The sequence below is a fragment of the Staurois parvus genome, unplaced genomic scaffold, assembly GCF_062004578.1.
Source record: "Staurois parvus isolate SC_StPar_1 unplaced genomic scaffold, SC_StPar_1.0 ptg000114l, whole genome shotgun sequence".
In the NCBI taxonomy this organism is placed as follows: Eukaryota; Metazoa; Chordata; class Amphibia; order Anura; family Ranidae; genus Staurois; species Staurois parvus.
The window spans coordinates 3549024-3576130 of record NW_028317910.1 but is presented as its reverse complement, the minus strand read 5'-3'; the positions used below and the strand labels follow the sequence as shown (position 1 = coordinate 3576130).

At 39.6% G+C, this 27107-nt stretch overlaps 1 long non-coding RNA gene across 1 annotated transcript; it reads right to left on the bottom strand.

Annotated features, from left to right (window-relative positions):
- Positions 1 to 179: 179 nt before the first annotated feature.
- On the bottom strand, positions 180 to 26636 carry LOC149467380 (uncharacterized). Its single transcript, XR_016311942.1, has 3 exons — positions 26583 to 26636; positions 1035 to 1112; positions 180 to 240 (listed from the first exon to the last, which is right to left on the bottom strand). It is a non-coding gene; the product is annotated as an uncharacterized LOC149467380 (long non-coding RNA).
- Between the last annotated feature and the right edge of the window lie 471 nt (positions 26637 to 27107).

Sequence of the window (27107 nt, the reverse complement as noted above, 5' to 3'; positions counted from 1 at the left end):
TATTTTCATTATTCACCAGTGATCCTGGAGGTGCAGCTGGCCAATGGGGTGTAAATCAATAATTTTCAAGGTTCCCCCAACTGTCCGTCATAATCAGTTATCAGTAATAATCCTATTTTGAGATATGTGATAGAATGAGACATGAATACCTACTGTTCTAAGAAGGCTTTATTGTGTTATTTTCCTTGTGTACTATAAACCAACATATTTCGGGAGCATCCAAGTATCTTTTCATCAGGTCTGAAAAAGAATAATAGTAAAATCAGTACAAAATAAGAAAATATTAGGTGTCATAACAGCAAATCCATAGAAAAAAAAACACTTAGTCATTGATAAAGTAAGTAATATTCTGTTAAGCGTGCTTTAATGTAATTTCATAAAATTTTAGACACAGAATGAAAAAGAAATACTACATACTATGAATAAAAACTCAGTATAACAAGGCTTATTACCATGGGGGACCTTAGCGTCCTCTACAGATCCACCAATCTATCTGCAAGACTGAAGATGGTTCACCTTCCTACTCTACCTACCGTTTGACAGATAACTGCGCACATTGTCCCACACACTTTTACCTACTTCCTCCCAAGTTGACATTATTATGACTTGTGATGCTTCCTAACTTTTCTGTTTATTTTCTTGCTGTGATTTGTATCCTTTGCATTTTCCTCTCCATATGCTCCATTCAGCAAGGTGTTAGCCAGATGGTATCGAAAGGAACTTTAGCAAGCTCCTGCTTAAAGGAAACTGAGATAAAATAAAGGCTGCTATTTCTGTCTTCTGTTTATGAAAAGGCTGCTTACCTGGCCGTCATGCAGATCCAACTGCTACAAAATATTCTGAGGCACTGAGCTAGAACTGTTATACAGGTTAGAAATCCTGACTTTACTCTGATTTCCATATCCATATGCTTGTTCTGAATTAGGGTTCATGTACACGGGACAATTGGAAAACTCTTCTGAACGATGGAAATTGACTGCTGGACGTAGGTGAAACGTAGGTTAAAAAACGTCTGCTTAGCCGGGTTTGCATACCGGGTTTATGTGCGTTTGCGTTTAGAAGTGTTTTTTTAACGATAACCTCAGGAGACCTTCCAAAATGCCCAGAATGCACTGAAAAACAGTCAAAAATTAACTATATCAGACATTTTTAGACAAATAGAGAGAGCAGAAGCAGAAAGAGCAGTATGTGGTGAGATGACCTGTCTTTTCTGGTTGTATTCACTATGGGTCCCATCATGAGCATAATGCGGCACGTTCTACCATTTTTTCCTTCATGTAAAACCTGGAACTGACTGCACTAGTATACTAGGTCCATTTGAATACATGGAAAACACTTTGCATACATTTCTGATGATGAAAAAAGGCTCTGGACAGCATTTGGATATGGAACAGTTAAAAAAACTCTTCTAAACGCAAATGCTTATAAATGCAGTTAGCCGCATTTACAAGCGTTTGGCGTTTGAAAAGCTGATAAAATCTACTCCTGAACGCAAGTTTGGTGCGTTAAAAAAAATGACTGTGAACTCAACTGCCTGTAAATGACTGTAAACGACATAGTGTACATGGACACATAGGAAAACATTAGGGAGAGTTCAGGGGCTGCTGAAAAAAATGCAGAAAGGCTGAACGTGAGTTTATCAGCTGCAGTGTACATGAGCCCTTAGTGACTTATAAAGAGTGGAAGCCAGAGAGAGTCAGGCAAATGGCAGTTTTGGAAAGATACAAAAAAATGACAGTCTCAGTACTTCTTTTAATACAGGTGGCAAAACTTTTGTTTGGTTGTGGAGGTTGAAATACCTTTTTTCATCTTCTATATAAACTACAAAGATTTTATAGAGCCCTAAATCTGTATAGTAGGTATTGAGGTTTGTTATTCCTAAGCTCTTGCTGAAATGCTAAGTGGCAGCATCTGGCTTTGCTATAATCACGTTTACAAGTATCTCACCAACAAGGATGAGTGAAATGGACAGTTTTTGCTTCACTTAAATGTTGGTAAAATTTTGGCCTTTTAGCAAAATGTATTGGAGTCAATGGGAAATTGCTGGTTGCACTGGATCTACTACTGGTGATTATTGGGCTGCAAAGTCATATTTAGAAACTCTACACAATTTCTATAACAGAAAAGGGGAGGGGGGAAGGGAAACTGATAGTACAAAGTTGTGTTTCCATTTTTGTAACTTATGTTGATATTTAAAGCGGTTCTAAAGGTAGATGGTTTTTTCTCTTAATGCATTCTTTGCATTAAGGTAAAAAACCTTCTGGGTGCTGCTTCCCTTTCCTCACCCCCCCCTCTTATACTTATCTGAGCGCTATCTGGATGTGGCGATGTGCATGAGAGCAGCAGCTCTCCCAGGTCTCTCTCTCCTCATTGGCTCACACAACAGCGGGAGCCATTGTCTCCTGCTTATACACCCACATTGGCTGTCAATCACAGCCAGTGAGCCAATGAGGAGAGGACAGGGCCAAGCCATACACTGTCTGTGAATGGACAAAGTCCATTTACAGGAGTGCGGCTCGTGAACGAGCCTGCTCCAGTGCCTCCATAGCAAGATGCTTGCTATTGGTGGCACTCGGCAGAGCAGGGAACCCAAAATGAAGAGGATCAGGGCTGCCCGTATGCACAACTATTGCATAGAGTAGGTATGTATAAGATATTTGTTATTTTCTTTTAAATACAGCCTTTAGAATCACTTCAAGTTTAATGGAGTTTTAGCAAAAATTTCAGTTTATCTTTCCCATTTTTAAATATATAGGAGAGACCTGCAGAGATGTTAAAGGGACCCAGTAAATTAATTTATTATCCCAACTATTACACATAATAAATGTTCACTGACAATAACAGAGAAATACCTTGACATAGACGCAACTTGTGTACAGGACCAGGACTTTTATCATGGAATGTGGAGTGAGATGTGACTGAGCTATGACCATATAAGTATCTTCACTGTTATAAACAATAGTTCACTTATAACCAGAAAAGATTATTCTTTCCGTATCATGCCTGGTGGATAATTATGCAATTAAGTCACCAAGTCCAACACTAAATAAAGTATGACATTAACAGCATAACGTTTTGTTCCACATCCTTGTATTACCATCAGGTTTGCTGGCTCCCATCCACTGTCTTGGCGTTATAACACAAAACTATTTCAAGTTTGGAAATAAGAGTAATATGTACCAAAAGCCCCTCTTACCTCTGGTATTTATTTGTAGTGGATCTGTCAATTCTATAGTCAATTCTACATAAATCCTGTTTGTATGTTTCATTTGTAAATATATATGTACAAAAGGGAGGCCATTTGCTCATGACCTTTGCATTTTCTGCTTCCTGCTTTGCAGTACTACACAATGGTTGTGTCTTACTTCTCCCTTTTACCATAAAAGTATATCAGTAGGCATCATATTTGCAAACAGTACACTCCCTGTTTGGCTGATACCTTATCTTAGCAGTTGTTGAAGAAGAATTCCAGGTATGGCGTTTTTTCACATAGCTTGGATCAATATAACTACAGTATGTACAGTCATGGCCAAAAATATTGGCACCCTTGCATTTCTGTCACATAATGCACCACTTTGCCTCAAAAACTGTTGCACTTACAAATGTTTAGGCATTCTCTTGTTTATTTCTTTCGTTTGTATTGGTATGGCCCAAAAAAGTGTAGAAATAAAAAGCCAAATTTACACATTACACGCAAAACCCCAAAAATGGTCTGGACAAAATTATTGGCACCCTCAATTTAATATCTGGTAGCACACCCATTGGAAAAAATAACTGAAATCAATGACTTCCTGTAACCATCAATTATTGTTTATACACCTCTCTACTGGAATTTTGGACCACTCTTCCTTCGCCAACTGTTCCAGGTCTCTTAGATTGGAAGGGTTCCTTTTCCAAACTGCTGTTTTGAGATCTCTCCACAGGTGTTCTATGGGATTGAGATCTGAACTCCTTGCTGGCCATTTCAGTACTCTCCGGCATTTTGTCTGAAACCATTTCTTGGTGCTTTTTGGTATGTGCTTTGGGTCATTGTTCTGCTGTAAGACATATAACGTCTGATGGAGACCCACCTTTCTGACACTGGTCCCTACATTTCACCCCTAAATTCTTTGGTAGTCTTCAGATTTCATAATGCCATGCACACAGTCAAGACATCCAGTGCCTGAAGCAGCAAACCAACCCCAAAACATCAGTGAACCTCCACCATGTTTAACAGCAGGGACTGTATTCTTTTCTATAAAGTCCTATTTGCTTTTTCTGAAAATAGTAGAATGATGGGCTTTACCAAAAAGCTTCAGGGAGATCAGCTACAGTGCCATGGGCTGTAAACTTCTTGATAATGTTGCGCACAGTGTACACAGGAACATTAAGATCTCTGGAGATTGACTTTTTTTGTTCTCAAATCCTCAGACAATTCTTTTTTTCAATAGAAAATTTTATTGAAAAGTCAGAAGTACAGCATGTTAAGCAAGAACATGTTTTCATATACAATGAGAATGAAGTAGTTAGGCCAAAAGCATAACATGATAAAATGTTGTAAATTATATTATGTTACTAAATCACAAGCAGTCTGTGATAATCATGAATTCTATTTTTGAAATATTAAGAAAAACTAAAGAGTAGTTATGAGAGTTAAGAAATTAAACTCAGACAATTCTTTGCTGCTCTTTCTCTTCTCCATGCTCCATGTGGCACATGGAGGCACACAACAGAAAGATTGAATCAATATTTCTCCATTTTAACTGGTAGCTGGTTTGATTTCTATATTGTCAGCACCTGTTAATTGATACAGGTGAGTTTAATTACAAATTACAGGAGCATCAAAACCTTGGAATGCAATTATTTCTTAATATTTTGAGAAGGTGTCAGTAATTTTGTCCAGTCCATTTTTGGAGTTTTGCGTGGAATGTGTCAGATTTGGCTTTTTGTTTCTCCACTTTTTTGTGTCATACCAATACAAACAAAATAAATAAACATGAAAATGCCTAAACATTTATAATTCCAACAATAATCTAGGCAAAGTGGTGCATTATTTGACAGAAATGCAGGTGTGCCAATATTTTTAGCCATGACTGTATACACCATACCAGTCCGAACCCTTTGGAAACAAGAAATCACTGCAGTAGACACTGCTACTCCAGTGATCTCCACTTACTTCTGAACACAGCAGGTTAGCCGCTTGGCACAGTCACCATTCAGAGAATGCTTTGCATTTTTTCAATAAATTAGAGTTGCACCAACACCATTATTTTATCGGCAAGTACGAGTGTCAATACTTGTATTTAAGTACTTGCTGATACCAATTACTGATACCTTTGCTGTGTGATTTGAGCCCATACAAAATTAATGGGCTCAAATCGGACTGCAAAGAATCTCATGCAATTTGAACAGGAATACGGTGCAATGCCTGTCTGAATCACATGCGACTTGCAGTGCGATTTGAGCCATTCATTTTGTATGTCTCAAATCGCACCACACCCGCAGGTAAATTGCATGTGATGCGGACAGGAATCGAACTGCATTCCTGTTCAATCACATGCAATTCTTTGCAGTGCGTTTTGAGCCCATTTATTTTGTATGGGCTCTAAGCGAATCACAAAGAATTCGGTTTTAGCTATAGGAACCTTTGCACAAGTAAAAATACTTGTGCAAATGCTTGGTATCGGTAGCAATATTGATACTAGTGCAACCCTATAATCAATGCAAAGGGTTCTCTGAATGGAATAAGTGGAGAGGTGGGTCGTCACACCTTCCACCTCACCCAATCAGAGAATGCTTTGCATTCTCTGAACTGCACATGTGCTCAACGGCCAATCTTCTTTGTTCAGAATGCAGTAGGCCAGCCACCCACTATGGAAGCACTATAGTGATTTCTAAATTCCAGGGCTATTGACCAAGTATACACAGGGTTACACTGGTCCAAGCTGTACTAATGTAACCAAGTACAATACAATGGCTCCTGCTGTGGTCTCTGTGCCTGTCAGAGGGGAGAGAGAGAACCACACATGGACACAGCACTGGATCGATCCAGGTCTCGGGTGAGTATTTGCAGAAGGAGTGGGGGGGGGGGGGGGGAATAATTAGTGAAAGTTTTTTAACTTTATGCAGGTAATGCATTAGGGAAAAAAAACTTCTAGCTTTAGAACCACTTTATTTGCTGGCATTAGCAAATTGTAGCAGCGATAAATCTCTGAAAATATTGTCCATGTGTCATTTACCGCTGCTGACAGTTATTAGTTGCTTTGAGGGAGAATTACTAAACCTAGTACAATTAGAATCCGAAGCAGCTGTCTATGGTAGCCAATCAGCTTCTAACTTCAGCCTGTTCAGTTAAATGTTTTTTTTCTTGCTTTACTTGTGAGTATTGCAGCCTAAGCTGCTATTTTGCACTTCACACCGATAAGTTAAATTTAAAAACTACAGTGCATTAAATGCTGATCAAATTTGGGTAGAAATATTTCCTATTTATCTGGTAACAAAATAAATGAAATCTGAAAAAAAATATGAAAAACATATTGACAGAACATCCAACATTCCAATGAAATATTCTGCTTTCTTTTAGACAACGGTATTTATTTCATTATTTCCCTATGAATGTGCCATTCTGACAAGGCATACCCATCACTTGTACTTCGATATCACCACAGGGCAACAAAAACATCTGCTTCGTGTGGCATTTCAGCTGCTACACACTCACACGCTGAGTACATAAAGACACATATAATTACCAGGACCAGGTGTGTTGATGAACCAGAGTGTCAACACAGAGGAGAAATTCCCCATCCAGACAAAATTCCACAACAGACATCCTCTTATACTATTAAGCTAAAATTAATTTATACGCCTTTCCATGTCTGCAAACTACTCGCCATTCAACTTGAGTGGTCCCATCTAGAACCAAGCAGGCATTGAGCTTCATTTTCCTAAACCACCATGTGCTTCAATGAATAAGTCTGTGGAAGTTATATCAACAGGACATGATAGATGGGCTTATAGTCTCAACTATAAGATTTATTTAAAGTGGAAGTTCAACTGGAATTGTATTTTAGCTTTGAGTGGAGTCAGGCAAGGTTTGGTCCCTGTCCTGGTCTCTGCTACCCCTGACACTCATAGACAGATTTCCTCTTGCCCCTGGACCTACAGTGACAAGTAGAGCTCTATAGTAAGAGAACTTTGATCGTTTCCATCTCTACAGATGTTTTTGTCTATATAACATAAAAAATAGCGCAGCGCTGAGGGTAGTAATCATAAAACAGAAATGAGTCCACTGCAAGTCCAGTTCATAAAAACGTGTCAAGTGACAAGTGGGAATTCAATGTTGGTGATTGAATTCCAAGACAAACTAACCCTGACACTATGAATGATGGAACCAATGATTCCATACCTCTGAAGATGTGCGTGCGCACGTAACGCGTAAGGAGGAGCCTGGACGTTGAGACGCTATGCCGCTGGTGCCATGTGGAGGCCCAGTGGCCATCATTCATAGTGTCAGGGTTAGTTTGTCTTGCTGACACATATTTATGATACCTGCCTACTTTGAATTGGATGCTTTTGTTTCCTTTAATAAAGCTGCTTTTACATAACCAACTACACTATGGGTGTCCTTCCCTAAACTCCCTTTGAGGAGCACTTTGCTTACAGAACCCTGATTTTGGAATCCTACACCTAACTGGGAGGAGGAAGATCTGTTGCTGCATCCATAAAGGAGGGACTTACTTTCTGTGACCGGACCAGCTTTGTTTCCTTCTGGATTGAGGATCCATGAGCTTTGGATATATACTGCGTTTATATATCTTCTTTCTGGTGAGTGCGTTTTTCAGCCACTTCCTCACGGATCACCAACATTGAATCCCCACTTGTCACTTGACACGTTTTTATGAACTGGACTTGCAGTGGACTCATTTCTGTTTTATGATTACTACCCTCAGCGCTGCACTATTTTTTATGTTATTCTGTTTATGTATATATCGGTTGCTTAGAGTGCTTAGCTGCTGTTTAGGACCAGCGCTCACTGTTCTTTTCCTTTTTAGGTTTTGTCTGTATATTCTTATGAAGGATACTGCTGGTGACTGCATATTTCTGATACCGAAAATAAGTGTCATTGGTCCCTAAGTGGATATAGAAAGAAGGTAACAAAAGGGAAAGAGGAAGTCCATCTCATAGTAGCCACTGACTGTCCCAGTCAACTCAGGGGTGATCTTCACACCAGGGTCAAGAAGCAAAATCAAGACCCAGTTAATGAAATCTTTTCTCACTCCACCCAAAATAAAATAAACTTATGGATTACAGCTCAAATGCAATATGAATATAATAAACTAATAAATTGCACTCAAAGGTACCCTGTCACTATATTATACTGTAAAAGAACAGTGTAAATAGTCATCATCCTTGATGCCCATGCCACTGTACACCACTCCAAACCTGAGATATCTTTTGCTAAAATTCTGAAAGAAACCAAAACTTCCAAAGTGTCAATCTTCTGGGTAGCCTGCAGCACTCACTAGTTCCTCGTAATGACCTCTATGTCAGTACTGTATACTGTATCAAGTGGAGGTCAGAGGGAAAAGCCAGAGAGAGCGAGGAAGCATTTCCTCAGTCTCCTCTCCCTCAGTGATCAGATTGTAACATTTTAACAATGTAGCAAGTTTCAAGGTGCAGCAGGGGCTGATCTGTGACAGACATTATTCCACAAAAAACTCCACAAGCTTCAGAATTTACATGAGCTGGCATCGCACTCAAAGTAAAGTAGATGGTGACCGTGGATGATGCCTAAACAAGATGGTGTCATCCTTCTAGAGAGAAAAGCAGATAAAGGAATTGTCAGGGGGACCAGTGTGACCTCTTTGAGATGTAATAAATTCTTGGAAATGTTACATCGGCACATTACTTAGCATGCTTGCAGTTAAAATAAGAAATATATCTGATGATAGTTATGTTTTAAGAAGTATCTCTAATTACTGCAGTAAGATAGTTTTTTGCCGTCTCAATGTAGCAACCATCTGGCATGCTGCGCTTGCTATGTAAGGATAAATCTAACCATAAGTTTAATTTAAAATGGCAACCAACTGGTTACACATTAAATTGTAAGTAGAACAATAGTGGTATAGCTGTACCCTTGTATCATTTCCCGGCCAAGCAGCCACAGGCGGGTCTCGTGGTGCAAGGCTTTTTTGATGCAATCCTTCTTGGTCTATATATATCTTCCAGACTTTTAGCTACGGTATGTCCTGGAATTCCTTAACTATGCAGAACAAGACATTCAGAAGCCGTGACAAATAAATGCCTTACAGTTCATGCTAGGGATTTATTAGTTTATCTTTTGGTGATTTCCAGAAGTCTTAGCTGGGTTCCTCTGTTGTCTGGAAAAAACCTGATCTGTAATTATTTATGGATGGGAGAGTGCTCTGTGGCTGGTGGGATTCCGTTCTGGAGGCTTTGGCTGTTTTTTTTTTTTTACTTTTTTCACTGGTGACTGTAAAGTCAGGCCAGATACATGGAAGTGGGTGCAGTGACCTTTAGGCCTCATGTACTCTGGGTGTTTTTTAAGCTACTGCTAGGGGTTTCGGGCATTTTTTTTACTGCCTCTAAACTCCCCTGAATGCTATGCTATATGGATATGTGTCCATATCCAGGCTTTTAGCAGTTTTTTGTGGCTGGAGAATTTGGTTGCAGAAGAAAAAACCCACTGCCAGGGTGTCCTAGAGCTGCGTTATGGCTGAAAAAATGCTTGACGTGCTTAAACGCGTGTTACCGTGCCTAAACGATACGCAGGTGTAGCACTTGAGCATTCATTTATTTCAATGACCAGAATAAACTATTTATTCTAGCAAGTGAAATTAACACCTAAACACTTGATGTGGGTAAACATGTGTAAATGTGATACACATTTTTAGAAGCTTTGGGCGTTTTCTTTTGGCCAAAACGCTGCTGGCTTCTAGGGGAGTTAAAATTAAACCTCAGTGTGTATGAGGCCTTAATGTTTCATAGATCTGTCAATATTGGTACAACAAAATACAATATAAATAAATAAGTAAAAAAAAAAAACAGGAGCAAAAAAACAAAAATTGGAGAGCCACTTCATCACCACATACAAATTAAAAAGACAATGTTGTCTCATCACCACTGCAAAGCCAGCATACACACCATACACACCATTCACTAACAGGGCAGTACACTATGCTTTCAGTTGAGAGTCTGATGGAAATAAACAGGCTGACAGAGCTTGCAAAGTATCCACCAAGTACAGTGCCTTGAAAAAGTATTCAGACCCCTTAAAATTTTCCACAATTTGTCATGTTACAACTAGAGATGAGCGAATCGAACCAGGCGAAGTGGAATTTGTTTCGAATTTCAGGAAAAATTCGATTCGCGGCGAATCCGAATATTAGCATACTTCGGGTGCGCGAATCGGATTTTTCCCGATCAGCCGGCAAAAGTGTCCCTGCAGAGAGCTCCGCTATTTCTGACAGTTCTCTGACAGTTCCTTCACATGTACAGCGGTTGAAACATTGTATCTATTTGTTTCCATTTAGGATACAGATGTTTTTATTCGGAAATAGATACAATGTTTCAACCGCTGTAAATGTGAAGGAACTGTCAGAGAACTGTCAGAAATAGCGGAGCTCTCTGCAGATACACTTTTTGCTGTACTGGAATACTTCTTCTTTTCATTCTTCTTTTCATTCTTCTTTTCATTCTTCTCATTCTTCTTTTCATTCTTCTTCTCATTCTTCTTTTCATTCTTCTTCTTCTTTTCATTCTTCTTTTCATTCTTCTCATTCTTCTTTTCTTTTTCATGAAAAGAAGAATGAGAAGAAGAATGAAAAGAAGAATGAGAAGAATGAAAAGAAGAATGAAAAGAAGAAGAAGAATGAAAAGAAGAATGAGAAGAAGAATGAAAAGAAGAATGAGAAGAAGAATGAGAAGAATGAAAAGAAGAATGAGAAGAATGAAAAGAAGAATGAAAAGAAGAAGAAGAAGAAGAATGAAAAGAAGAAGAAGAATGAAAAGAAGAAGAATGAGAAGCAGAATGAAAAGAAGAATGAAAAGAAGAATGAAAAGAAGAAGAATGAAAAGAAGAATGAGAAGAAGAATGAAAAGAAGAATGAAAAGAAGAAGAATGAAAAGAAGAATGAGAAGAAGAATGAAAAGAAGAATGAGAAGAAGAATGAAAAGAAGAAGAAGAAGAATGAAAAGAAGAAGAAGAATGAAAAGAAGAATGAAAAGAAGAAGAAGAAGAATCTTTTCATTCTCCTCATTCTTCTTTTCATTCTTCTTTTCATTCTTCTTCTTTTCATTCTTCTTCTTCTTTTCATTCTTCTTTTCATTCTTCTTCTTCTTCTTTTCATTCTTCTCATTCTTCTTTTCATTCTTCTTCTTCTTCTTTTTATTCTTCTTCTTCTTCTTTTCATTCTTCTTCTTCTTTTCATTCTTCTTTTCATTCTTCTTCTTCTTCTTTTCATTCTTCTTCTTCTTCTTTTCATTCTTCTTCTTCTTTTCATTCTTCTTCTTTTTCTTTTCATTCTTTTCATTCTTCTCATTCTTCTTTTCATTCTTCTCATTCTTCTTTTCATTCTTCTTTTCATTCTTCTTCTCATTCTTCTTTTCATTCTTCTTCTTTTCATTCTTCTTTTCATTCTTCTCATTCTTCTTTTCTTCTTCATGAAAAGAAGAACGAGAAGAAGAATGAAAAGAAGAATGAAAAGAAGAAGAAGAATGAAAAGAAGAATGAAAAGAAGAATGAGAAGAATGAAAAGAAGAATGAAAAGAAGAAGAAGAATGAAAAGAAGAATGAGAAGAAGAATGAAAAGAAGAATGAGAAGAATGAAAAGAAGAATGAAAAGAAGAAGAATGAAAAGAAGAAGAAGAATGAAAAGAAGAATGAAAAGAAGAAGAAGAAGAATCTTTTCATTCTTCTCATTCTTCTTTTCATTCTTCTTTTCATTCTTCTTCTTCTTCTTTTCATTCTTCTTCTTCTTTTCATTCTTCTTTTCATTCTTCTTCTTATTTTCATTCTTCTCATTCTTCTTTTCATTCTTCTTCTTCTTCTTTTCATTCTTCTTCTTCTTCTTCTTTTCATTCTTCTTCTTCTTTTCATTCTTCTTTTCATTCTTCTTCTTTTTATTTTCATTCTTCTTCTTCTTCTTTTCATTCTTCTTCTTCTTTTCATTCTTCTTCTTCTTCTTTTCATTCTTCTTCTTCTTTTCATTCTTCTTCTTCTTCTTTTCATTCTTCTGTTCCTTATTCTTTTCATTCTTCTCATTCTTCTTTTCATTCTTCTTTTCATTCTTCTTTTCATTCTTCTTCTCATTCTTCTTTTCATTCTTCTTCTTCTTCTTCTTTTCATTCTTCTTTTCATTCTTCTCATTCTTCTTTTCTTCTTCATGAAAAGAAGAATGAGAAGAAGAATGAAAAGAAGAATGAAAAGAAGAATGAAAAGAAGAATGAAAAGAAGAAGAAGAATGAGAAGAAGAATGAGAAGAATGAAAAGAAGAATGAAAAGAAGAAGAAGAAGAATGAAAAGAAGAAGAAGAAGAATGAAAAGAAGAATGAAAAGAAGAAGAATGAAAAGAAGAATGAAAAGAAGAAGAAGAAGAATGAAAAGAAGAATGAGAAGAATGAAAAGAAGAATGAAAAGAAGAGGAAGAATGAAAAGAAGAATGAGAAGAAGAATGAAAAGAAGAATAAGAAGAATGAGAAGAATGAAAAGAAGAATGAAAAGAAGAAGAAGAAGAATGAAAAGAAGAAGAAGAATGAAAAGAAGAATGAAAAGAAGAAGAAGAAGAATCTTTTCATTCTTCTCATTCTTCTTTTCATTCTTCTTCTTCTTCTTTTCATTCTTCTTCTTCTTTTCATTCTTCTTTTCATTCTTCTTCTTCTTCTTTTCATTCTTCTTCTTCTTCTGAGGATGAAGAAGAAGAAGAAGAAGAAGAAGTAGGATGAAAATAAGAAGAATTCCAAGCCGGCAAAAAGTGTATCTGCAGAGCTCCTCTATTTCTGACAGTTCTCTGACATTCACATTTACAGCGGTTGAAACATTGTATCTATTTGTTTCCATAAATGGAAACAAATAGATACAATGTTTCAACCGCTGTAAATGTGAATGTCAGAGAACTGTCAGAAATAGCGGAGCTCTGCAGATACACTTAGCGGAGCTCTGCAGATACACTTTTTGCCGGCTTGGAATTCTTCTTATTTTCATCCTACTTCTTCTTCTTCTTCTTCTTCTTCATCCTCATCCTCATCCTCAGAAGAAGAAGAAGAGGATGAAGAAGAAGTAGGATGAAAATAAGAAGAATTCCAAGCCGGCAAAAAGTGTATCTGCAGAGCTCCACTAAGTGTATCTGCAGAGCTCCGCTATTTCTGACAGTTCTCTGACATTCACTCCATACAGCGGTTGAAACATTGTATCTATTTGTTTCCATTTATGGAAACAAATAGATGCAATGTTTCAACCGCTGTATGGAGTGAATGTCAGAGAACTGTCAGAAATAGCCTATTTCTGACAGTTCTCTGACATTCACTCCATACAGTGGTTGAAACATTGTATCTATTTGTCGACTTTTTGCCGGCTTGGAATTCTCCTTCTTCTCATCCTTCTTCTTCTTCTCATCCTTCTTCTTCTTCTCATCCTTCTCCTTCTTCTCATCCTTCTTCTTCTTCTTCTCATCCTTCTTCTTCTTCTTCTCATCCTTCTTCTTCTTCTTCTCATCCTTCTCCTTCTTCTCATCCTTCTCCTTCTTCTCATCCTTCTCCTTCTTCTCATCCTTCTCCTTCTTCTCATCCTTCTTCTTCTTCTCATCCTTCTTCTTCTTCTCATCCTTCTCCTTCTTCTCATCCTTCTTCTTCTTCTCATCCTTCTTCTTCTTCTCATCCTTCTCCTTCTTCTCATCCTTCTTCTTCTCATCCTTCTTCTTCTTCTCATCCTTCTTCTTCTTCTCATCCTTCTCCTTCTTCTCATCCTTCTTCTTCTTCTCATCCTTCTTCTTCTCATCCTTCTCCTTCTTCTCATCCTTCTTCTCATCCTTCTCCTTCTTCTCATCCTTCTTCTCATCCTTCTCCTTCTTCTCATCCTTCTCCTTCTTCTCATCCTTCTCCTTCTTCTCATCCTTCTCCTTCTCCTTCTTCTCATCCTTCTCCTTCTCCTTCTTCTCATCCTTCTCCTTCTTCTCATCCTTCTCCTTCTTCTCATCCTTCTCCTTCTCCTTCTCCTTCTTCTCATCCTTCTCCTTCTTCTCATCCTTCTCCTTCTTCTCATCCTTCTCCTTCTCCTTCCTCATCTCCAAGGGCATTTAAATTAAAGGTACAGTGTTCTGCACTAATATAAAGGCTCTCTGAAGCCTAGAAAGCCTTTTTATAAGTTAAATTCGTAGCGAATAAATTCGCATCGAATCGAATTTCTTCCTCAAATTCGGCGAATCAGCCGAATCGAATTTTTGAATAATTCGCTCATCTCTAGTTACAACCACAAATGTAAATATATTTTATTGGGATGTTATGTGATAGACCAACACAAAGTGGCACATAATTGTGAAGTGGAAGGAAAATGATAAATGGTTTTCAACATTTTTTACAAATAAATATCTGAAAAGTGTGGCATGCATTTGTATTCAGCTCCCCAAGTCAATACTTTGTAGAACAACTTTCACTGCAATTATAGCTGCAAGTCTTTTTGGGGATGTCTCTACCAGCTTTGCACATCTAGAGAGTGAAATTTTTGCCCGTTCTTCTTTCCAGAATAGATCAAGCTCTGACAGATTGGATGGAAAGCATCTGTGAACAGCAATTTTCAAGTCTTGCCACAGATTCTCCAATGGATTTAGGTCTGGACTTTGACTGGGCCATTCTAACACATGAATATGCTTTGGTCTAAACCGTTTCATTGTAGCTCTGGTTTAGGGTCGTTGTCCTGCCGGAAGGTGAACCTCCTCCCCGGTCTCAAGTCTTTTGCAGATCGTAACAGGTTTTCTTCTAAGATTGCCCTGTATTTGGCTCCATCCATCTTCCCATCAACTCTGACCAGCTTCCCTGTCCCTACTGAAGAATAGCATCCCCACAACATGATGCTGCCACCACGTTTCACGGTGGGCATGGTGGGGATGGTGTGTTCCGGGTGATGTGCAGTGTTAGTTTTCTGCCACATATTGTGTTTTGCTTTTAGGCCAAAAAGTTAAATTTTGGTCTCATCTGACCAGAGTACCTTCTTCCACATGTTTGCTGTAACCCTCACATAGCTTTTCACAAACTGCAAACAGTTCTTATGGCTTTCTTTCAGCAATGGCTTTCTTCTTGCTACTCTTCCATAAAGGCCAGATTTGTGGAGTGTACGACTAATAGTTGTCCTGTGGACAGATTCACCCATCCGAGATGTGGATCTCTGCAGCTCCTTCAGAGTTACCATGGGCCTCCTGGCTGCTTCTCTGATTAATGCTCTCCTTGCTGGGCCTGTCAGTTTAGATGGACAGCCATATCTTGGTAGGTTTGCAGTTGTGCCATACTCTGTCCATTTTTTGTTGATGGATTGAACAGTGCTCCGTGAGATGTTCAAAGCTTGGGAAATTTTTTTATAACCTAATCCTGCTTTAAACTTCTTCACAACATTATCCCTGACCTGTCTGGTGTTCTTTCTTTGGCCTTCATAATGTTGTTTGTTCACTAATGTTCTCTAACTTACCTCTGAGGGCTTCACAGAACAGCTGTATTTATACTGAGATTAAATTGCACACAAGTGGACTCTATTTACCAATTAAGTGACTTCTGAAGGCAATTGGTTCCACTAGATTTTAGTTAGTGGTGTCAGAGTAAAGGGGGCTACATACAAATGCTCGCCACACTTTTCAGATATTTATTTGTAAAATATTTTGAAAACCATTTATCATTTTCTTTCCACTTCACAATTATGTGCCACTTTGTGTTGGTCTATTGCATAAAATCCCAATAAAATACTTTTACAATTTTTGGTTCTAACAGGACAAAATGTGGAAAATATTAAGGGTATGAATACTTTTTCAAGGCACTGTAAATAGGTAATGAAAATGCCTGATGCTTATGCAAAAGCCAGATAGCGTCCACTCAAATCACAGTTGCTCAGGTGACCTATGACTGCATGAATGTAAAGCAGGGCAGTCATAATAGAGCTAACGGCAGCCAGTGAATTCAAGCATAAGTGGCAAAAGACTAGTCCTCAGGATGACAAATTCCTATCCCAGGCTGTTCCAGAATGTATGGCAATAACGATATGTGAATTACCCAAAATAGCATGTTCTGTCGAGTAAGGATATGGGAATTATCTAAAATAATTCCCAACATTTATATTTCTCAATAAAGACTCATATTTTAGGCCGTTCGGTCCATTTGGTAACTTCCCTTTTTGGGCCTGTTTTAGCCCATGTTGCAGTAATGTTCAAGCTGGGATACTTGGATCACACCAATTTTATGTATGGTGAGTTAGTGGTACAGAAGCCAATGATATACCTTTTGTATTTCTTACCATCATCTGTGAGACTAGTTAGTGTGGTCCTTGGTGTATTTTATTTCATTTTCGAGCATGTCTAACGATCAGGTCCCCCTGATCCCTACTGTATTAAACTGTATTGTAATTGTACTATCTGCCATTATGTTGTAAAGAGCTGCGTAAACTGTCGACGCTATATAAATCCTGTATGATAAAAATAGCATAGCTAAACCCAACAACAAAAATGTAAAGCAGAAGTGGCTGCAAGAAAGAGAGCCAACCGGCTACAAAGCAAGATGGCGGTGTGGAAGGAAAGCAGAGGTAATAGAATTTTAGGTGAAGAAAGAACAATACAGGATTTCGGGTACTTGTAAGCATGCTTATTAGTCATGATCTAGAGCAGGCATTTTCAACCAAAGTTCAGTAAAACCCTAGGGTTCCTCCAGAGGTTGCTATGGGTTCCTTGAGCTGTCACAATTGACTTCCCAACCAAAGGTGCCTACATATTTCCAGGCCCATCACCACTTGGAAGAGCCAGTATCATGACATACATGATCTGTTTAGCTGACTGTAGAGGGGGCATTCCTCCTACTGAACATCAATGTAAGGGGCATTTTTGTAATGAACCACCAATGGACTAATCTTAGCAGGGGTTCCCTGTGACCTGAAAATAATATTAAGGGTTCCCCTGGGGTAACAAGGTTGAGAAAGATTGATTTAGAGGGACAATCATAGCAGACAATGTGCTTCATTTTAGAATAGGAGGTGCAAAGTCCACTCTAAAATAAAGTTGTGTTATCAGTGATGGATCAGTAAAGACTAGAAGACTAACGAATGTTCAGCAACCTTGACATTTGGTCATGTGATCTCTGCTTAAGGGGAGGATCAGTAAATCTAAACTCTCTTCATCAGCAGAGGTCAGGGGACCAAATCAGCAACACTGAAAGGAACCCAAAGAAGTGTTTTCTCCGCGAAAGATATTAATTTGAAACTGATAACTGCTTTATCTTAAAGTGTATTTAAACTCTAATAATGAATTTCTCTTGCTTGTTTCCTCTTGGTTTATTCAGTATACAATTAAAAGCATTCTATTGTTCTAGCCATAAGTATATTGAATTGATAACCTTCTTGTGCTGACTGCTGTCAGTTACATTGTTCCCAGCTATCTTTATGGATTGCAAAACACTTGTCCCTATGTTATGGAGAAGACAGATGGGGAAATATCCTAAAACAATTCCTGTTCTAGGGTGACAGCGTTTCTCCTCCATAGATAGAGACATTGAGTGTTGTGACCCTAGGAGAGGAAGTGTGTCGTTGGAAGGATCACCAGGTAAAAGAAAAGGCTTGAAAATGAAAACTATTGCAGCCACTACATCTAAGAACTAGTCAGAAGAAATATGCCATATTTTTGTTTTCAGGTTTAACTTTCATAATTGATCAAATTTCAACTTAAAGTAAAATTCTGGGCTTTACTTAACTAGTATTAAAAATGCTCCCACCCACCTCCTAACAACTTCCTGACTAACCTGTGTAAGAGAGAGTGTCCAGCAATGGTTGGTTATGCCTGGGTGCGTTGATGTCACTCAAGGCCCATCCATGGTCGACGCTCCCTCCTCCCCCCTACAGTGCCACTGGCTGACACAGGGGAGCCAGATCATGTGACCAGACAGAAGACAGCCAGTCACAATGATCACATGATCACCAATCCTTCCTGACTCCTGGGCATTCAGAACCTTTGAAAGGGATGCCAAGGAGGGCAGGAAGGAGTTCTAGTACAAATTCCACAACAACAACAAAAATAGGTGTAAAAATACTGCTAGAATACATTGCCATGGCGTATCTATTAATATGGCCCCACAACCCCCGCACGGCAGAAATCATACTGGGAAAGGTAAGGGCATACTTGTTAGTCAATCAGGCTCTAATGCAGTACACAAAACTCTCACTCTAACATGTTCCAGGCCCTGGGAGCAGGAAAGAGAGGAGTTTAGGAAGCTTATAGAAGGAGGGGAACACATGAAGGACCTCAAGAGTAAGAATAGGCTCTTTAATAAACCAGTGTACATACTGGAGGTGGGAAGGTGGTCCCTATAGTGGTGTCACCCTGCAAGCCACACAGTATGCAAGAAATAGAAAGAGCAGATGAACAGGACTGGAAATGTTTTATGATTGATTTTACCAGTAGTTTGCTATTTCTGACCAAATATGAATGAAATGGAGGGGGCCACTTACAGAAGCTGTGAACACTCAGCCTTGCTGCTGGCGGCTCTTATCCTGGGCAATGGCTGGCAAGGGTCCTACATCAAATGCCTCCCTGATTAGTTTTAGTGTTTATACATCATCAATCAGCTGAGACTTGTTCTGTCTGCCATTTCGAGCAGGAATGGAAGTTGAGGGTTTATGTCACCGCTATAACCGGTGTGTATTCACACTGTGATCCTTCATAGATTAATCCACAGGAAAACCAACATATTCCTCCACTCAATCCCAGAACTGGCTGCTGAATGCAAGTCCTTTTAGTTCTGATGTCTTGACACCGTCTAAAACTACTGAGCTAGCTCATGGTGGAGCTTCCGTCCATACTTTTACAGTGAAGTAGATGCAAAGCCAATCACTTAAATCACAAAGAAGCTTTAACAGTTCTTTTTATGTTTTTTTATTATCTGCAGCTTGCATCAAAAGAATATCTTGTGATCCTGTCTTCTTCAAGCACTTCCCTTCCTATGGGGTGACAATGCTTTTCTCCTGTGCATCTTCTGCATTGTCACCCTGTCATATGCATCTCTGGTGGAGAATACAGGCGGCTGGCGCAAATTGCTCAGGCATAGTTCATCATTTTCAGGAAGTCGATCCAAAACAATGAACAGTAGCTGATGTTTAAGCGAGTGCATGTAGACAGAAAGTGGCTGAAAGAGTTTGGAGGAGATCAGCAGCACTGAGAAGAAAGGATGAAAAAGGAAAAACTTGATTTTCTGGGAAAAAAATATTGTATATGATACACAGTGCAGTAAGCCAGTGAAATGTTCTGAAGTTAGGTGAATGCAGTGTTGGAAAAGAACTCACAGACAGTACAAATAAAGTGAACACAGACAACATGAAAACATATTTATATATTTATAATCAGCACTTTCTGGCAGCTATTGTGGCTAAACACAGTGGGGTTTATTTACTAAAGCTGGAGAGTCCAAAATCAGACTCCCTTCTGCATAGAAACCAATCAGCTTCTAACCTCAGCTTGTTCAATGAAGCTTTGGCAATGAAACCTGGAAGCTGATTGGTTTCTATGCAGAAGTGAGTCTGATTTTGCACTCTCCAGCTTTAGTAAATAAACCCCAGTATGTCTTTATTCTTTGTAATATAATATATAAATAGGTAAAAGAACACATTTTTAAAGTAAGAGGGAAATAAATAAATATATAAATAAATAAAAGTGATTTGGTAACTGATCGAGGGCCACAATAAAATTAAATGGTTCAGAATTTCGAATTATTTATTGAATAGTATAATGAACATTTTGCTCCCACAGCAGCTGAATGCCAGCTGGAGGGAGAGGAGGAGAAGCCGGCTTTCAGTGGTTTCAGGAGGAAAATGGAGAGGATTGGTTCCTGTATAATCCACCCCTGCCACCCCTTCTAAGTGCATGGGACAGGGTCACAATTGCACCCCCTGACACTACGCTCACCATTGCGACCCCCTGACACTATGCCAATGGTTTGGGGTGTATAGTAAAAACACGTCTCAACTATGGGGTTTTATTGCCCCCCCGCCCCCAAACTGTAAATATATAACAACAATGATAATACATGTAAGGGAAAACAAAAGGATCACAATACATCCTAGAAGAGCTCCAAGTCTGTGATGTGCAACATCCCTCTCTGAAAACTGCAATCTTTTACTGAAGACATGTTCCAGTTAGAACTTCCTAGGATGGGAGGTCCTCTCACTTTAAAGAGAGATTTACTCTTACTTTCTGTTTTGTATCCGGGACAAGAAGTAAAGGGAATGGACATGGGTGAACCTCAGAAGCTCCCACTCAGGCAACCCACTGGGTGCTGCAGGACACAGCATGGGTGCAATGACTGAATGTGAAGACTGCAATCTCATGGTGTTATAAGCGTGGTCTAAGTTTAAAAGACATTCATGCGGTGTTTCCCCCTTCACATATGGCCCTCTGGACTTGACACTGAAGGTCTCTCATGGCCAACCCCTTCGCATGGGGCAGACTCCACATGACTCTGTTTAGCTCAGCAGGGAATCTGTCTGCTGATCCCCTGCTGAGCAGACAGGTGACAGTCTGTGTCCACTATGTTTATGCAGAACAGACACTGACATAGCCTGTTCTGCTTTATGGGTGTTCAAAATGTAAACGGACCTGCTCTCCATTTACACCCGACTGCCCTCTAATTCGATATGCCCAGACAGAGGGGAATGGATCCCCTTCCATTTCTTTTTATCAGATTTGATCAGATTTGAGGTAGTCGGATATAAACCTGACACAAGTACCATTACATCCCCCGCCTGCTCTATGGAGGAGAATATTGGATCCACTTGGGTCCACCTGAAAAAATGGATAAGTGGACCCAGACCGATTGTGTAAAAGGGGCCTTACCTGCGCAGTATGTGGCTCAGGACAGGTATTAGCCAGTGCAAAAAAGTTTTTCCTGTATTCACAATCCCTCCAAAATGTAACCTTGATAGTTTAAGTAAAAAAATGAAAAAGTTCACTGTGCATCCTGGAAATACTCTGAACCTAGGAACGCTTGGACTGCATTTATACAGGCAGAGATTTAAGGCAATTAAAAAAAGTCAGCTTCTTAAGATAATTGCCATCTACAGCCACTAGGCAGGTACGTTGTGTTCAGACTAATGCAGTCTTTAATTTCATTTGATTGGAATATTCCTTTAACTTACTAGAGTTTTGAGAGATACAAATGATTTTTCCTCTGTAGCTGTCACAGAAGGCTTGGGAGTAGCACATCAGTTTACGAGGTGAAGCTGTAAACCTTTTAGCCGGAAGGCCCAAAGGATGGAATGGAAACAAGATGCTGTCATAGCTATTGTCACGAGATGCTTTCTAATGACCATAAACACAAAAAATTACGAACTAAAATAAGATCACATGTAGGAGACAAACTGGTTGCCAGATTCTCACGTTAAGCCCAGCACTAAGCCACAAATGGGGAATGAAGCCTTGGCTGTGGATGTGTCCTTTAAGGACCCATGATCTCTGGATGGGAGATGGAAGAGATCTGATCTTCACCATTGTTCTACCAAAAAGGTGAAATTAGAGGTCTAGCAAGGTTGGATATTTGCAATCCAAGCCATTTCCTTTTACCCATTTTTAATTTTTTTTTTTACATTTGAAAAAATGGAAGGCCTTTCCCTTTTCCCAGAAGTGAATTGATTATTTTGTTCCTTTATCCTCTTAAAGCTTATCATTATATACAGTGCTCAGCATAAATTAGTACACCCCAACAGATTTGTCAAAAAACCTTTACTTTTCTTTCAGAATCCACATTTTCTATGGAACACTATACTACAAAATACTCCCACAAATGCGGGGACATTGATTGTAAACAAGATTTGTTGATTTGCACACACAAAAACGTATTTTTCCTAACAAATTCATTCAAGAATGCACCCCGATGAAAGTCTAAGGAGCAAAGCTAGATTTTAGACAACAAAATTCTAATTAACAAGAATTCAACTACATGTGAGTCTAGTTATTTATTAAACAGGTGTCCAGCAGACAGTTGATTATAAAAGAGCAGTACTTAACAAAGAAAACCCCTTCCCATTTCATGCTGCCAGCAATGGCACCACATGGAAGAGAAATGTCACAAGGCCTGAGAAAGAAAATAAAATCTTTACACAAGAAAGGTGAAGGCAACAAGAAGATCAGCAAAGCTTTACTTATCAGTCAGAATACTGTAGCAAAAGTGGTACAAAATTTAATAAAGATGGAACTGCAGCAATCTCACAGAGACATCCAGGCTGTACATAGAAGTTAAAACCTCGACAGGAGCGTCTTCTGATGAGAAGGGTTGAAGAAAATCTCATGCAAGTTCACTGCAGTTATTTAAAGTAGAAAGCCAAACTGGGATGATTGTTTCACATAACACAATACAGCATACACTGCAGAGGAATGGCATGTATCGGTGTCGTCCACAAAACAAGCCTCTCCTAAAGCCCATGCACAAAAAGCCCTCCTAAAATTTGGCAGGGCCCATGATGAAAAAGAAGAAAACTACTGGAACTCTGTACTCTGGAGTGATGAGACCAAGATATATGTTTTTGGACCTGATGGCTTCAAAACTGTATGGCGTCGCAATGGTGAGGAGTACAAAGAAAAATGAATGGTGCCTACAGTGAAACACGGTGGTGGCAGTGTCCTTCTGTGGGGCTGCAGGAGTGCTGCTGGTGTCAGGGAGCTGCATTTCATTGATGGTATCATGAATTCACAGATGTACTGCTCTATATTGAAAGAGAAGATGCTACCATCACTCCGTGCCCTTGGTTGTTGTGCACGTTTCCAACATGACAATGATCCAAAACACACATCTACGGCCACTGTTGCATTTCTGAAGAACAGGGTGAAAGTGATTCAGTGGCCAAGTATGTCTCCTGATCTGAACTCAATCGAACACCTATGGAGAATTCTGAAGAGACAAGTTGAGCATCACTCTCCATCCAGCATCCAGGCTCTAAAAGAGCAATGGAACAGATAGAACAATGTAAAAAGATAGATGTTGCAATATATCCCCAACTTGTTTATTCCATGCCTAGACGACTTGGTGCTGTCCTTCCAAATCATGGAGGTCATACAAAATACTAGATGTAGCAGTTTTTGTTTTGGAGTGTATTCATTTTTGCATCAACTAATTTGAGTAGAATTGAAGATTTTGTAATTGAAGTTATATTATTAACCTTAGTTTTATGTAATGAGCTAAACAAATGTTCTAAAAACCTCAGTTTTGTCAAAATTTTGGAAATTGTTCTTGTGTTCATTGAGATATTGATAAAAATCTTACTTTTCAAAAGCGGTGTATTCATTTATGCTGAGCACTGTATGTCTTTTCTACTGTCACTCTCTTTCCAGTAACCTCCTGGAGAGAAAAGCAGATGAAGTTGTCAGGGAAAATACTGTTATTTCTGTGAAAAGGCATTACATACCTGGAAGTATTACACTGACCCATTTAGTGTGTTGCTTAGCATGTTGCAGTTAACATGAAAAATATATCTGGTGCTAGGTCCACTTCATCAACATGCTAATGAAATAAAAAAAAAAAGATACTTCATTAGATACTATTTTTAGACCTAGTGACATCATCACTGGGTTTATACAATACTATCTGCAATGCAGGCAGATCATGGCTGGTGGGAGGGACCGGTAAGGTGCTGTATATAGGATCCTGAAAACATCACAGCACCCCACCTCAGTACGCCTCTCAAGAGCCCTTAGTGCTGATACAAGCAATGGTCAAATATCAAAATCCTCTAATGGGGGGCGGGGGTCAGTCTGAAGGAGTGGGTGTTCCTAGGCAGACTGTATTGTCCACCTGCAGTCATCAGAAAGCTGTGGACACCTTACACAGTTTTAGGCCTGGGCTCCCCCTGGCCTGACCACCAACATTCCCCAGGTCCCGCCAACTCCTGTATACCCATGGCCCTCCCACATCTGTATACACATATCACCCCCACACCTGTACGCACTCAGGCCCCCCCCACACCTGTATGCACTCAGGCCCCCCCACACCTGTACGCAATCAGGCCCCCCCACACCTGTACTCACTCAGCTCCCCACACCTGTACGGACTCACCCCCTCTCACACACCTGAATACACCCAGTCCCCCCCAAACACACACCTCTACATACTTAATACCCCCCCCCCACACCACTATACACTCAGCCCCCCCCCCCTACACATCTACACCCTCAGCCTCCAGCCACACACACACTTGTATACACTCAGCAACCCCCCCCCCACAAACCTGTACACAATCACTCCCCCCCCCCCCGTCCACACTCCCCCTCACACAGACACACTACATACACACATTTGGAAACACACACAGCTCCACCACCCCACTGTACACAAACAGCTTCCTCTTTTCACTTGCACACACAGCTCCTCCTTGTAAATGAGGTCTTCCTAGTCCCAAATCTTGTTACAAAAGGCTGACACATCGCTGGGATAGAGAAGCTGCAGCCAATCAGAGCGCATATCACAGTACAAGTACAGGTAGCCAGAGGTGGCAGTAATGAGCTCAATGTGTAAGCTCAGTGACACAGAGCTGCAGCAGCTGCCGACTTCTCCTCTATAGTGCACCATGCAGCTTGTCTGCACTCGCTCCTGCCTTATCCTGGCCCCGTGGGATGCTCAAGCCCCCTACATTTGTATCGGCTATCCCCCCCTGATGGCGGCCCTGCCACCTGTGATGTTGAGCCTTCATGCTGCGAAGGAAAGGACACGTTAATGATGGATGTCCTCCAGCCAATTTCAATGCAGATTGTGAGAAGCTAACAGTGTGCAGTGAAATTAAAGTTAGTAATTTCACTAAAACAGAGGAGCCTTTAGAACTGTGCAAGACTGAAGGGAAGGCTTGAGTTCAGCTCAATTCCAGCTTGCAAAAAAGAAATAAACAGATTTCCTGACAAGTACAAATGAGGGGGAGGAGGTATCGTGAGCCCAGGGTAAATATATATAAACCCTTAATCTACTTTTCAGTATGTTTGAAATTACGCGTCATTGTATACAATTTTCTTTAAAAAAAAAAAAAGAATATTTTGGGAATCTGTTGGAAAGTTTCTTACCTGGAAATCCTGCCAGTAACACCACTTCCTGTTGCAGGTTGACACTTCTAGGCTAATGCCTCATAACTATCAGCAGGGTTGTCAGTCTTCCATCAGATATTATCAGATCTATCAGATAGACAGCCCAATGGCCAACTAAAGGAGCTTACATGGCAGAATGACTACATTGCTGCTAAAGGAGAGGCAGTAGCTTAGCGTTGTCAGCGAAAAAACAGCTCATACAAGAGGTGTAAAACAAGACAAGAAGATATATATTTTTACGTTTCGGTTTCATAGAGCCTGCACTGACCTGTCATTGGGGCTCCTGGCCAAAGCACACTGGAAGTAATTACAGCGATTAATAATAACGCCCTTACCATTACATGTCCATCTATAATGCTTCTATAAAACCATTTATTTTCATTCAAAATGCTGATTATGCTCACTCATAAAAAACTCTGTTATGTTACAGTGTTTAAAACTGTTTTTGCTTATTCTTAAAAGGTGCAATTCTGCTGGGTGTGCAGAATGTTAAATGCAGGATTATCTCCCTTCAAAACTACAAATGTTATCTTTCCAAATGGGAAAAGACTCGCGCCAACACCGAGCAAGCGGATGAGGCCAGCAGTTTGCCTGGAGGGGGGTCACGGAAAATACAAATCACAGACGTGCTCAGTGTCTGAACACAGGACTCCGCTGTGTCGCCTGTTACTAGGCTGCTAGGGGTATCACAGACAGTTCTACTTTCACATTTTTCCAAACACAAGCCCTGCTGGACCCCAGTTACCTGGCTGTCTTATTTTCAGTTGGGAATTCGTCTGTCAATAAGGTTTTCCACAGACAGTTTCTCACGGTCAGTCTACCAAGTAATCAGGGGATTTGCTCAAATCTGTTCTGCCATTAATTCAGCAAATCAGAATGTGGGTTCACTTCCCAAATTAGATTGTCAATGTAGAAAAGAGGTCCGCTTACCTTACAAGAGCCCTTTAGAAGGGGGGGTATGAAAGACAGGATGGGACATTTTAGTAATTTTCTAAATTAGTATTAACACATTTCTGACATGTCACAATATACAGCATTTTTTAAACAAAAACCTTGTCTTTTTTTCATAATTAAAATGTCATCCTTGAGCTCAAGTCTAGTGGCTTTGCCTAGGCTATGATGATGTCATCAGTCTGCTGCAGGCAGGAGGAAGCATTTCCTCAGTCTCCTCCTCCAGTGATCAGACTGAAACATTGTAACTTTATAGCAAGTCAAAAGGTGAGAGGGTGCAGCAGGGAATGGTCTGTGCCATATGTGAACCTGGCTAAGAACAGAACAGACACCCGGATTTACTTGATTGAGTCATTTCTGAGCTGGCATCACAATCCAGGAAGTAGATGGTGACCCTGGTTCATTCCTGAACAAAGATGGCACCATGCATCTGGAAAGAAAAGATAAGGAAGGCATTGTCCAGGGGAGTAGTGTAATCTCATTCAGAAGTAATACAGTATATACATGGAGTGTTACACTTTACTTAGCATGCTGCACCAAAAATAAAAAATATACACTCACCGGCCACTTTATTAGGTACACCTTGCTAGTACCGGGTTGGGCCTCCTTTTGCCTTCAGAACTGACTTAATTCTTCTTGTCTTAGATTCAACAAGGTGTTGGAAACCTTCCTCACAGATTTTGGTCCATATTGATATGATAGCACTACGCAGTTGCTGCAGATTTGTCTGCTGTACATCCATGATGCGAATTACCTGTTCCACCACATCCCAAAGGTGCTCTGCTGGACTGAGATCTGGTGACTGTGGAGACCATTGGAGTACAGTGAGCCCATTATCATGTTTAAGAAACCAGTTTAAATGATTTG